This window comes from Lampetra fluviatilis, chromosome 23 (assembly GCF_964198595.1).
Source record: "Lampetra fluviatilis chromosome 23, kcLamFluv1.1, whole genome shotgun sequence".
NCBI classification, from domain to species: domain Eukaryota; kingdom Metazoa; phylum Chordata; class Hyperoartia; order Petromyzontiformes; family Petromyzontidae; genus Lampetra; species Lampetra fluviatilis.
In genome coordinates this window covers 10,526,313-10,540,849 of record NC_136297.1, presented here as the reverse complement: position 1 = coordinate 10,540,849, position 14,537 = coordinate 10,526,313, and the positions used below count along the sequence as shown (strand labels likewise).

General features: G+C 53.5%; 1 long non-coding RNA gene across 1 annotated transcript; it reads left to right on the top strand.

Moving 5' to 3' along the window:
• Nucleotides 1-7,724: 7,724 nt before the first annotated feature.
• On the top strand, nt 7,725-12,696 carry LOC144940773 (uncharacterized). Its single transcript, XR_013639165.1, has 2 exons — nt 7,725-9,359; nt 9,406-12,696. It is a non-coding gene; the product is annotated as an uncharacterized LOC144940773 (long non-coding RNA).
• The last annotated feature ends 1,841 nt before the right edge of the window (nt 12,697-14,537 follow it).

Below are 14,537 nucleotides of genomic sequence, written 5' to 3'. Positions count from 1 at the left end.
GTGTGTGAGTGTGTGCTGTGCTGTGTGTGTGTGCTGTGTGTGTGTGCTGTGTGTGTGCTGTGTGTGTGTGCTGTGTGTGTGCTGTGTGTGTGGTGTGAGTGTGTGTATGTGTGCTGCTCATTGTGTGAGTGTGTGTGTTTGTGTGCAGCACAGTGGGGAGCGGTAGTGTAGCGGTTCGCGTGCTGCACCATGAACCCTGCTACCCGAGTTCGATTCCAACACCGGTGACAATTATCTGAAATGGTCCTGGGCCTCCCCTAGGTCGACTCATCCTCAAATGAGAACCTGGTGCGGTGTGCAAAAATCACTACTGGGGAGACAAAGGCGGTCGGGCGTGGTTCTGGCCACCCACCCCTTTGTGGACCGTTCCCGGCATTCATAATTGCTTGCTGACATCACTTGCCCCAGCAGTCTGTTGAGGCTATACGGGGGGTCTTTGTCTTTGTGTGTGACCAGGCTTGTGTAACTGTATCGGAGAGCGGTGGTGTAGCGGTTAGCGCGCTACGCTGCGCTACGAACCCGGCGACCCGAGTTCGATTCCCGCTCACGGCCAACACCCGGTGACGATTATTTGAACTGGTCCTGGGCCTCTCCTAGGTCGACTCAGCCTCAAATGAGTACCTGGTGTGGTGTGTAAACCTCGCCACTGGGGAGACAAAGGCGGTCGGGCGTGCTAGTGGCCACCCACCCCCTCGTGTGCCGTGCCGGCCTTCATAGGCGCTCGCTCACTGCACTTGCCCCAACAGTCTGTTCAGGCTATAGGGGGGGTCTTTGTCTTTGTTTTTCTTTGAATGTCTTTTCCCCGCCGGTGTGTGCTACACGGTGTGTGTGTGTGTGTGTGCCGCACGGTGTGCGTGTGTGTGTGTGGGCTACACAGTGTGTGTGTGTGTTACACGCTGTGTGTGTGTGCTACACGCTGTGTGTGTGTGTGTGCTACACGCTGTGTGTGTGTTACACGCTGTGTGTGTGTGCTACACGCTGTGTGTGTGTGCTACACGCTGTGTGTGTGTTACACGCTGTGTGTGTGTGCTACACGGTGTGTGTGTGTGCTACACGGGGTGTGTGCGTGTTACACGGTGTGTGTGTGTGCTACACGGTGTGTGTGTGTTACACGGTGTGTGTGTGTGCTACACGGTGTGTGTGTGTTACACGGTGTGTGTGTGCTACACGGTGTGTGTGTGTTACACGGTGTGTGTGTGTGTGCTACACGGTGTGTGTGTGTTACACGGTGTGTGTGTGTTACACGGTGTGTGTGTGTTACACGGTGTGTGTGTGTGTGCTACACGGTGTGTGTGTGCTACACGGTGTATGTGTCTGTGCTACACGGTGTGTGTATGCTACACGGGGTGTGTGTGTGTGCTATACCTGGCAGTGTGCTCATGACGTTTCCACTTTGACAGCAGAGGTCTCACTCCGAATCACTCGAGCGGCATTATCTTTTCGTCGGTTGCGTAACGCTGTGTGAAAGCTACCTGCTCTGTTGCTTCGCACGAAGCTTCAGGTCTTCACGGCCACAGTTATTCCCTCCCTTCTCTACGCTCGCAAAACGTGGATCCCCCTAATGGAGCATCTTCGCCGGTTAGAAACATTTAGGCTGGCCTGCCTACGATCCATCTTGGGATTAACCAGGCTAGATTGTGTGAGGAGCTCACATATCCTTGAAAGATCTGGACAAAGTCCCATCGTTGAACTCCTCCGGCAGGCAATGCTGCTTTGGCTGGGTCATGTAGCCCGCATGCCCAGCCACCGCATGCCTAAACAGATTTTGTTCGACCGGATCGAGGGGGCTAAACGGGCGCGGCACGGGCTAGAGAAGAGATGGAGTGATGTGGTAGAGGAGGATGTGGAGCTGAGTGGACTTACCGATGACCGGTACCAGCGGTGTCAAGATCGGCCTCTGTGGAGGAGGCTCGCGAAGGACGCTACTGGGCAGTTGGAGGCAGTCGCCCTCCAACAACAACGGAGGGCGGAGGAGCGACGCTCACTACAACAAGCGGAGCGCCGGGTGGCTAAAGCACAGCAAGTTGGCACAGTAGGGGGCACAGGTGGTGCATCAGCCAGTCGTCTCAGTCAGTTAACCTGTGGCACCTGCTGGGTCTGCCCCGTGACCTGCCAGCGGGCGTTCGACACTTCACGTGGCCTCAAGGTGCACATGGCATGGCACAAGCGTCGTGGTGATGTCAATGCCACTTCGTGGCGAATGGCGATCGTTGTTGTTGTGTGCGCTACAGGGTGTGTGTGTGTGCTAAAGGGTGTGTGTGTGTGCTACACGCTGTGTGTGTGTGCTACACGGCGTGTGTGTGTGTTACACGCTGTGTGTGTGTGCTACACGCTGTGTGTGTGTGTACTACACGGTGTATGTGTGTATGTGCTACACGCTGTGTGTATGTGTGTTACACGCTGTGTGTTTGTGCTACACGCTGTGTGTGTGTGTTACACGCTGTGTGTGTGTGCTACACGCTGTGTGTGTGTGTTACATGGTGTGTGTGTGTGTGCTACACGCTGTGTGTGTGTGTGCTACACGCTGTGTGTGTGATACACGGTGTGTGTGTGTGTGTGTGCTACACGGTGTGTGTGTGTGCTACACGGTGTGTGTGTGTGTGTTACACGCTGTGTGTGTGTGTTACACGCTGTGTGTGTGTGCTACACGGTGTGTGTGTGTGTGCTACACGCTGTGTGTGTGTGCTACACGGTGTATGTGTGTGTGTGCTACACGGTGTGTGTGTGTGCTACACGCTGTGTGTGTGTGTGCTACACGCTGTGTGTGTGTTACACGCTGTGTGTGTGTGTGCTACACTCTGTGTGTGTGCTACACGCTGTGTGTGTGTGTGTGCTACACGGTGTGTGTGTGTTACACGCTGTGTGTGTGTGCTACACGCTGTGTGTGTGTGTGCTACACGGTGTGTGTGTGTTACACGCTGTGTGTGTGTGTGCTACACGCTGTGTGTGTGTGTTACACGCTGTGTGTGTGTGTTACACGCTGTGTGTGTGTGTGCTACACGCTGTGTGTGTGTGTGCTACACGCTGTGTGTGTGTGCTACACGCTGTGTGTGTGTGTGTGTTACACGCTGTGTGTGTGCTACACGCTGTGTGTGTGCTACACGCTGTGTGTGTGTGCTACACGCTGTGTGTGTGTGTACTACACGCTGTGTGTGTGCTACACGCTGTGTGTGTGTGTGCTACATGGTGTGTGTGTGCTACACGCTGTGTGTGTGTTTCACGCTGTGTGTGTGTGTGCTACACGCTGTGTGTGTGTGTGCTACACGGTGTATGTGTGTGTGTGCTACACGCTGTGTGTGTGTGTGCTACACGGTTTGTGTGTGTTACACGCTGTGTGTGTGTGTGCTACACGGTGTGTGTGTGTACTACACGCTGTGTGTGTGTTTTGTAACACGGTGTGTGTGTGTGCTACACGGTGTGTGTGTGTGTGCTACACGGTGTGTGTGTGTGTGTGCTGCACGCTGTGTGTGTGTGTGCTACACGCTGTGTGTGTGTGTGATACACGGTGTATGTGTGTGTGTGCTACACGCTGTGTGTGTGTGTGTGCTACACGGTTTGTGTGTGTTACACGCTGTGTGTGTGTGTGCTACACGGTGTGTGTGTGTACTACACGCTGTGTGTGTGTGTGTGTGCTACACGGTGTGTGTGTGTGCTACACGGTGTGTGTGTGTGCTACACGGTGTGTGTGTGTGCTGCACGCTGTGTGTGTGTGTGCTACACGCTGTGTGTGTGTGTGCTACACGGTGTATGTGTGTGTGTGCTACAAGCTGTGTGTGTGTGTGTGCTACACGGTTTGTGTGTGTTACAAGCTGTGTGTGTGTGTGCTACACGGTGTGTGTGTGTACTACACGCTGTGTGTGTGTGTGTTACACGGTGTGTGTGTGTGTGCTACACGGTGTGTGTGTGCTACATGGTGTGTATGTGTGCTGCACTCCTTACCAGCAGCTCGAGGCGCTCTCCCAGCCGCCTGAGACCGCGCGGGGTCTCCGCGATGCGCCGCTGTCCCCCGCGGTGTCTGCCGCCCGCCTGTCCCCGCGTCGTCTCCGTCTCTGTCTCCGTCTCTGTCTCTGTCCCCGTCTCTGTCTCCGTCTCTGTCTCGCCTCGCCTAGGCCGACTTCAGCCGCGACGATATTCTGGGTAAAGCCATCCGCTCTCTCTCTGTCTACGTCCCTCTCCCCCCCCCAGCACCACCACCAACCACCACTACCCCCTCCTCTCTCTCTCCCCACCTCCCTCTCTCTCTCCCCCTCTATCCCCAACCCTCGCTCCCTCCCTTCTCCCCTTCGTCTGCCTGTGTGTCTGCCTGTGTGTGTCTGCCTGTGTGTGTGTCTGCCTGTGCGTGTGTGTCTGCCTGTGTGTGTCTGCCTGTGCGTGTGTGTTTGCCTGTGTGTCTGCCTGTGCGTGTGTGTCTGCCTGTGTGTGTGTCTGCCTGTGTGTTTCTGCCTGTGTGTTTCTGCCTGTGTGTGTCTCCCTGTATGTGTGTGTCTGCCTGTGTGTGTCTGCCTGTGTGTGTGTGTCTGCCTGTGTGTGTGTGTCTGCCTGTGTGTATGTCTGCCTGTGTGTGCGTGTGTCTGCCTGTGTGGGTGTGTCTGCCTGTGTGTGTGTGTCTGTGTGTGTGTGTCTGCCTGTGTGTGTCTGTCGGTGCGTGTGTGTCTGCCTGTGTGTGTCTGCCTGTGTGTATGTGCGTGCGTGTGTCTGCCTGTGTGTGTGTGTCTGCCTGTGTGCGTGTGTGTCTGCCTGTGTGTTTGTCTGCCTGTGTGTGTGTCTGCCTGTGCGTGTGTGTCTGCCTGCCTGTGTATGTGTGTGTGCGTGTGTGTTCGTCTGTGTTCAACCCGAGTTCAATTTGAGCCGGTCCGGGGCCTCCCCTAGGTCGACTCGGCCTCAAACGAGTACCTGGCGCGGTGTATAAAATCATCGCCACTGGGGAGACAAAGGCGGCCAGGCGTGGCGTTGGCCACCCCAGCCCCTCCTTGAGCCGTGGCGGTGTTCATAGGCGCTCGCTGCTCCTCGCCAAAAAGCACTTTGCCCCAACAGTTTGTTAAGGCTGCACGGGGGGTGCGGTGGGGGTCTTTTCTTCTCGTACGCCTTTGTCTCTCTTTCTCTCTCTCTCTCCAGCGGTGCGTGTGCCGTCATAAGCGCAGGGCGAGGTTCGCTCCCGGTCACAGGCCTCGACATCAATCACAGTTGACGATCAGAGGAAACAAGAAGATGATCGGTGTAGTCGGCACTTTGCTTCGTTCATCATTTCGTTTTTTTAAATGTTTTGCTTTAAGTAAAGCCCCCCCCCCCCACTTTGAAATGAAAGATTTCACAAGAGATTTCACGCTCTGCTCTCCTTACCCCTTCCCCCTCTCTCTCTACCCCCCCCCTCTCCAGACTCCATGTCTACGTTCACTCTCCCTCCTTTGCCTCCCCCCAAAACCCACCCACCCTTCTCTCTCCCTCGTTCTCTCTACCCCCCCCCCCCACTGTCTCTTGGCACCCCCCCCCCATCTCTCCTCGCTCTCTCAGTGTTTGTTAGGGGACCCCCCTTTTTGTTCCCCCACTCCACTCCGCCAGACCCCAGCGGTGTCCTTTGAAGTCGTGAGAGTTGTGGCCTCGTTGGCGAGGTGAATCGGAAAATCCGAAGATGCCACCACCACCACCAACCACCACCAACCACCACACCACAACACAAAGCTCCGCTACGCGTCGGGGTCGCGAACCCACGTCCTGTGCTGCGCCGCCACCCACTTGCTGAGCTTGCAAACCTCCTGGTCACCGCGCTCACGGCTCAGCTGGATGTTGAGAGTTTCGCCCATCTCTGCGGTGACCCACCAACCCTCGCCCGGAGCTTACGAGCGCGTCGCGTCCCAAACCCGACTCTCTCCAAATTCACACCTCCCTTCTCATCCCCTCCATTAGCGACCAGATCACATCACAGTCATCATCATCATCACTGCCATCCTTTGCCACTGTCATCAGCATCATCAGCATCATCAGCATCATCATCGTCAGCAGCAGCATCGTCATCAGCATCATCGTCAGCAGCATCATCAGCATCATCAGCATCATCACCGCCATCCTTTGCCACTGTCATCAGCATCATCAGCATCATCATCGTCATCAGCATCGTCAGCAGCATCATCGTCAGCAGCAGCATCGTCATCAGCATCATCATCATCGTCAGCAGCATCATCAGCATCATCAGCATCATCATCGTTAGCAGCATCATCAGCATCATCATCGTCATCAGCATCATCAGCATCATCATCGTCATCAGCATCATCAGCATCATCATCGTCATCAGCATCATCAGCATCATCATCGTCATCAGCATCATCAGCATCATCATCAGCAGCAGCAGCATCAGCATCATCATCGTCATCAGCATCATCAGCATCATCATCGTCATCAGCATCATCAGCATCATCAGCAGCATACTTGTTGGGGTGGTGTGTTTGGTGCGGTGTGCGTGATGCGTGGTGTACGACTTGTTGCGCTAAGAACCCGGTGATCCGAGTTCGACTCCCGCTCACGCCAACACCGGTGTGGCGAATTATCTGAACCGGTTCCCGAGCCTCTCCTAGGTCGACGCGGCCTCAATGAGCACCTGGTTGCGGGTGCGTGTAAACATCGCCACTGGGGAGACAAAGGCGGTCGGGCGTGGTGCTGGCCACACACCCCTCTCTCATTTGCCGTGCCGGCCTTCATAGGCGCCACTCGCTCCTTAAAGCACTTGCCCCCAAAAGAGCGACGAGGCTATACGGGGAATCTTTGTCTTGTAACATGGGACCTGTTTTTGCCAGTATCAAAGTGTTCTTCTTACTTCTTCAATATCTGTCTTGTGTTGTGACCTCCTGCCAAGCCAGCCTTGCGCACTTCACGTGAGGGTTGGCTCACAATCAGTGCCGGATCATCCCAGGAGCACAAGTAGCTACACGTGTAGTCGCTACGGGCCCCGCTCTTTCAAGGGCCCCGCGCTAAATGCTTTCAAGCTATCAATTCCGGTTCGGTGATTCTGCACTTGCTCTATTACTGTAGTACTATACCACCTTCAACTTTTACGAACGACTGGGTGTTTAAGTTTTTATTTTATTTATGGCCCCTTTATAACATCATATGCTACAGGTCCCACACTTAGCTTAATCCGTCACTGCTCAGAGGGCACGTAGCCTGGCACTAGAGCCGTGTCTATGTCACGCGCCGAATGTGCTGTGTGAGCCCAAGCTCGCTCCTTCGTAGCGCTAGGGAATCCAACGGCAGCAACACCCAGTTGGCCTCACGGACGCAGCTCTTCCTACAATCTACAATCGAATTCTATATTTATAAAAGGGTGCTTCGAAAAAATGTTAACGCTCACATGGGCATTATCGTTTTTAATGGAAAAAAATAACGGATAATATATAATGTGATGTGATAACACATTCCTGCGGAGGGAGCTGGTAGGAACGTTGGGTTGCTCGGTCAATGGCCAGGGTCAACGGCGGCGTGGTGTATTCCGCAAATATGGCCGACTGTGAGTGCGGGCACAAGCCGGCGTGAGTAGGTTAAATGTTGAGTTGTATAAGGGCACCACGGGGTGACCAGCCCCTCCCCACCCAGCCCCACCACTCCCACCCCCCACCCAGCCCCACCCTCCCAACCCAGCCCCTCCCCACCCTCCCTACCCCGCCCCTCTCCACCCAGCCCCTCCCCACCCTCCCCTCCCCACCCAGCCCCTCCCTCCCCACCCAGCCCCTCCCTGCACGACGGACACAACAATCCCCTGTGGGCTGGTGTAACCAGGAGGTTCCTACCAGTAACAAATGTGATGTTAATAGCTGAAACAAGTCAACGAGTCTCCCACTTGTTCGCCATCGTTGTCGACGCGTGCCTGGAATCTTCTCCAGGTGGTCTCCAGAGCCCAGAGGCGGCACATTTCTCGTGGTTGTTGCTGCGAATTCTCAGAAGCGTTCACGTTTTTTTTAAAGCACCCTGCACATATAGAGAGGGCCAGAGAGAGAGAGAGAGCGCGCCTCCACTCTCAAGGCGCTCTATGGCACGGCTAACACCACGGGTCCCCAACCCTCGGCATGTTAGCAACCGGGCGGCACAGCTGCACGAGGTGAGAGCGGTGAGTGCGCGCGTGGCCCGCCCCCATTGTTGTATCATTCACCGCTTGTCTCCGTGTCACGGTGTTGGTGAGCCCACAAGCCGCTAACCGCTAGTAGCCAAAATGAGTAAAAAAAAACGAACGTCGCTGGAGAGCTTCTTTGAAAAGGGTGAAAGCCACAATGATGACCCCCCACCCCTCTCCCCCCTCTCCCCGGTCCGTGAAAATAATTGTCTTCCACGAAACCGGTCCCTGGTGCCAACAAGTGTGTGGACCGCTGCCCTACACGACGGTGACTACAGCATGGATCGGTGCACTCGTCGTTGGCAGGGCCGAGGAACGAGTGACCGAGATAGAGGGGCACTTGAGGGTGGGGGCGGGACGGGGAAGGAGTGGAGGGGAGAGAGGGAAGAGGCAGAGGCCGCCGATTGCGCCCCTACAGGCCAGATGCCTGTCGGGGCATCGTCACTGTGCTGCTCGCGATGACGCTGCCGCGGAAGAACCCACGCGGCTCCGTCTCGTCTCCGTCTTGTTCCCCACCCAAGTGGCCCATCGCGGGTCTCAAGTCACGTGTCCCCAGACTCCGGTGAAGCGGAGAGGTTCAGCCACCCACGATTTACGCCGTGTACAGGAATATAGACTTTTTAGAAAAAAAAATTATATTTCACACTCTAGAAAATATAAAGCATATTTTTGCAGAAACATACTTCCTGTTGCATGCTTGGGTTGCTGTAGGCCTGTAGGGAAACGTTAAACAGAAGGATGGGTGCGTGTCGTGTTACAAACCGTGAACCAATCTCCAGTTTTCCCATTTTGCCTTTGGGTTTGCGGATCGCGGATTTTTGTCCGATTTCGGCGATTTTCAAGAAGACAACCAGACCCGTCGCGATCCACCTGACGAACTGTACGATGCGACGTGGTGGGTTGATGCGACTTGCGTGGTGGGTTTAGGTTGATGCGACTCGTGTGGTTGGGTTGATGCGACTTTCGTGGTGGGTTTGGGTTGATGCGACTCGTGAGGTTGGGTTGATGCGACTTTCGTGGTGGGGTTAGGTTGATGCGACTCGTGAGGTTGGGTTGATGCGACTTTCGTGGTGGGTTTGGGTTGATGCGACTCGTGAGGTTGGGTTGATGCGACTTTCGTGGTGGGTTTGGGTTGATGCGACTCGTGAGGTTGGGTTGATGCGACTTTCGTGGTGGGGTTAGGTTGATGCGACTTGCGTGGTGGGTTTGGGTTGATGCGACTCGTGAGGTTGGGTTGATGCGACTTTCGTGGTGGGGTTAGGTTGATGCGACTTGCGTGGGTGGGTTGATGCGACTCGTGAGGTTAGGTTGATGCGACTTGCGTGGTGGGTTTGGGTTGATGCGACTTGCGTGGTGGGTTTGGGTTGAAGCGACTCTTGTCGTGGGGTTGATGCGACTTGCGTGGTGGGTTTGGGTTGAAGCGACTCTTGTCGTGGGGTTGATGCGACTTGCGTGGTGGGTTTGGGTTGATGCGACTTGCGTGGTTGGGTTGATGCGACTTGCGTGGTGGGTTTGGGTTGATGCGACTCCGTAATGGAGGTATTTTGTGGTTAGATCGCGTGAAATTCGATGTGTCGTTAAACCCGCCACCACCCGACATGACCAATTCGTCAGATTGTGTCGCGTAAGCCAAGATGCGCCATATCGTTGCCGGCGCAGCATATTTTTAGGTTTTTTCCGGTAAAGTCACGTAGGTAAAAAAATACAATAAAAATTAATAAAAAAAAATCACGACGTTTCGGAGGCAACACAAGCTTCCGTCTTCAGGTGGAACAGTCACAGCACGATTGTTGTTTCCAGCAGTCGCGAGTTCGAGCAGAGTCACGTTCCGCCAGTAATTAGCACAAGCACCGTCGTCCGATTCTTCCACGCAACTTTTATTCGGAATAAACGGCACCGATTCGGATCAAAGAGTTAATGAATTAGAGAGTTCGTAGATGCGCCGTCCCTAACCCCCCTCCCCTCCCCTCCCAGAATGGTCGATCCACCGTGTTGCCTTGAGAGTGCTGCGTGCTCATAAGAATTCTTATAGTATTGCCTTACATTGAAGAAAGATATTTACAATTTCATTAACAAGTAGTACTATTACGGCAATTATACATCGTCATAGTAATCATCATCATCATCATGAGTAATAACAGCGGATTATAAGACGCTCCGGAAAGTAAGATGCCCCCTACCCCCGCACCCCCCCGGTAATAAAATTACTGGACAAAGATGACCTCACACACACGCACACACGCACACACACACACGCGCACACACACGCACACACACACGCAGACACGCGCACACACACGCACACGCGCACACGCGCACACACACACGCAGACACGCGCACACACACACACGCGCACACACCCAAACACGCGCGCACGCGCACACACACACACGCACACACGCGCACACACCCACACGCGCACACACCCAAACACGCGCGCACGCGCACACACACACGCACACGCGCGCACACACGTACACCCAGAAACACGCGTGGTCACACGCACACGTTCATGCACACCCGCGCGCGCACACACACGCACGCCCTTGCACACACACGTGAACACACACGTGCACACGCCCGTACACACACACACGCACACACGTGCGCACACGTGCACACACACGTGCACACACACGCACACACACGTGCACACACACGTGCACGCACACGTGCACACACACACACGTACCGGATTAGAAGACGCACTACCCAACATTTGCTTTCAAAACACAGGAGCGGGGACAGTGCGTCTTATAATCCGGAGAGGTACGGCGATAAGGAAACGGCTCGTGATTAAAAGCGAATATTAACGAGCTAAAACGTATCGATTAAACGTGAGCTAAAGTGTTCGGCGTTGTTAATAATGAATTATTATGCTTAATTAAGACGACAAAACAAGGGTAGGAACCGACCCAAAGTACACGCACGCGTGCCCGTGTACGACTCTTGTCGTTCAGAGCTAAAGAGAGAGAGAAAGAGACTCGGGTAAGTGGAGTCGGAATAAATAAATAAATAACGGATCAATCCGAAGAGCTATGAAGCTCTATGTTCACAGGTGTCCAGTAGTGAACGAGGTGCTCCTGCCGACAGCACCTGGCCGAGCCGGTTCTGGGAGTTCCACCATCGGGCACAACAGCTGTTGACTTCCCCACTAAAGTGGTACTCTCCTTTTATCGACCAAAAACGGATGATGGGCTGAGGTTTTTGTTGTGAGTTATGCTTCTGCAGCACTGCCAACACGGCAACAGCAACAGCAGCAGCGCCATCACCAACGAAATCCATTGTTTGGTGCTTTCGGTAAAGTCACGTAGGTATGAAATAATAAATAAAATAAAATAATCTATTATTTATTAAATAATTTCTGTTATTTATTATTTTATACCCACGTGACTTTACCGAAGGAACCAAAGAGTATGGATCCCTGCAGTCACGAAAACTTCAAATTTAGATTAAATCCATTGTATTCAATTCTCGTTCAGAAAATAATTGCAACAACAACTTCAGACTGGCGAGCGATACAGATTTGGGACACGCAGACGGTCGGCGTAGTAGCCCAGCTAGAGCCAAGCTTAGCTAGAGCCAAGCCTAGCTAGAGCTAAGCTTAGCTAGAGCCAAGCTTAGCTAACATGAGAGAGAGAGAGACTCGGGTGAGCCTCGCTCCACCACGGCGCTTCATCTCGGCCGGAACGGTTCGGAATTCCGTTCCGGGGAACGATTTCTGCACCCCGACACACGTTCACCTCTTCGCCTTGTTTTTGTTTGCCTCGACCTGTTGTTCATACGGCACTTACAGGAACATCGGGTACAATCATATACAGATTATTACAGATAGGTGTTACCGTGTACTCTAGTGGAAGTGCCTTACGCCACCGATAATATTGACTCCAAGCCAGCCGCTTCTAACAAGCGGCCTTCCGGGAAAAAAAAGTATCAAGAAGTATCAAGCTCTGGTTGGTTACACGAAGTATTAAGTCTATGTGTCGGTTACACATTATATATTCCGTGTGTGTGTATATATATGAAGCTGTACTAGATACAAAAGCTCCTAAATGTCAGAATTAACATCACCATCAAAAGTATTCGTCTAAACCGTAATCAACGCAAGGACAGCAACTTTTTGCGAGATTCAAAATTAAGTGGCAGACCGCAGTTGGACGTTCTGACCTCTGACCCCGTCGGGGACCCGAGTGGGGACCCCGAGTGGGGACCCGAGTTGGGGACCACGCGAGGCAGTGCGGGGAAAGTCGTGGTCGGGCAGAACCGTGGCAACGCATCCCAAGGGCTTCTTCTGATAAGACCTCGCGTCGTTTTATCGCCACCGTATTGCGATTCGTTTTCGTTGCTGCTCTGTTTGCATTGTTTCGTTTTGCGTCGACGCACCCGCGGCGAATGAAAAAGTGGATCTCCCCCACCCCCCTCGACCCCTTTGGCTTTAGTCGAGACATTTCAACCGATAGCCCCACGGGCTTTTGGTGCAAGCAGACGAGCCTGCTGCTGCTGATGATGAAGAGATACTAAATCTTCTTGGTTCTTTCGGTAAAGTCACGTAGAAGGGAAATAATAAAATAATAAAAATAAAACATAATAAAATAATTCTCACGACGTTTCGGCCACAACGCAAGCAGCCGTCCTCAGGTGAAGAACAGGTCTGTCGGAAAGACAGCATCCCATTCAGGCGCTGTCTTTCCGACAGCCGCTGTCTTTCCGACAGACCTGTTCTTCACCTGAAGACGGCTGCTTGCGTTGTGGCCGAAACGTCGTGAGAATTGTATTATTTTATTATGTTTTATTTTTATTATTGTATTATTTCCCTTCTACGTGACTTTACCGAAAGAACCAAGAAGATGAATCCCTGCAGTCACGAAAGCTTTAAATAGAGATACTAAATGTCGAAATCCGCTCCGGTGTTGTTGTGCTTTTTCTTGCATTTAACCAAAGCTGCTGGAGGGGGGGGGGACCACGCAAAATCAGTTGAGGGAGAGGCCGTGCGGTTGACGGGATGGGTACAAAACATGCTTGTGGATCATGGCTTTTTTTCTCTTTTTGTGTTTTGACAGATGTGGGAAGGAGCCGAAATGCCGGCTTGCGTTTGTCATGATTTCGATGTTGTCCTCGAGGATCGCCAATGATGATCCGCGGGGTCCATAGAAACCCCGCGGCTTGGAAGGGATTCGAGGTCAGGATCGGGCGCGGAAGAAGGTGGATGGCGAGAGATGGCTAACACACCCCCGGAAGGTTAACGCACGGACATTGCAGCCTCGCGCACACTGTCACACGCGCAGCACTTGCACAACAACAGCCACCGTTCGACACGAAGTCGTTGTGACATCACCACGGGCGCTTGTTCCAGGCTGGGTGCACTTTGAGGCCACGTGACGTGTCGAAGGCTCGCTGACATGGTCACGAGACAGACCCAGGTGCCATGGGTTCACTGAGATGACCGATAGATTTATACCACCAGTGTTCCCCACTGCGTTTAAGCTGCCCGGCGCTCCGCTCGTTGTGGTGAGCGTTGCTCCTCTGCCCTCCGCTTTTGCTGGAGAGCGACTGCCTCCTACCGCTCAGTAGCAGCGTCTTACGCGAGCCTCCTACAATCACAGAGGCCGATCTTGACACCGCTGGTAATAGCCATCGGGAAATCAACTCGGCTCCACATCCTCCTGTACCGCATCAGCTCCAACACTTCTCTCGCCCGTGCCGCGCCCGTTTAACCTCCACTATCCGGCCAAACAGAAGCTGCTTGGGCATGCGATGGCTGGGCCTGCGGGCTACATGACCCAGCCAACGCAGCCTCGCCTGACACAGACACAATCTCACACACAAACATACACCTATAGATTTACAAACACAGGCACGCACGTACAGTCTTACACACACACGTGTTCAGGGTGGTGTGGGTCAGGTATGTGGCGCGTGCGTGTGTCTGTGTTCGTGTTTGTCTATGTGTGCGTGTGCGCGCGCGCGGGCTGGTGATGGTGTACATACGTGTGCAAGTGTGTGTGTCTGTGTGTGACTGTCTGTGTGTCTGATTGTGTCTGTGTGTCTGATTGTGTGTGTCTGATTGTGTGTGTCTGTGTGTGTCTGTCTGATTGTGTGTGTCTGTGTGTCTGTGTGCGTGTTTATGATTGTGTCTGTGTGTCTGATTGTGTGTGTGAGTGTCTGTGTGTCTGATTGTGTCTGTGTCTGATTGTGTGTGTGTCTGTGTGTGTGTCTGGGCGTGTCTGTGTCTGATTGTGTGTGTGTCTGTGTGTCTGTGTGCGTGTTTATGATTGTGTCTGTGTGTCTGATTGTGTGTGTGAGTGTCTGTGTGTCTGATTGTGTCTGTGTGTGTGTCTGTGTGTGTGTCTGTGTGTGTGTATATGTGGGGAGCGGTAGTGTAGCGGTTGGCGCGCTGCGCTACGAACCCGGCGCCCCGAGTTCGATTCCTGCTCACGG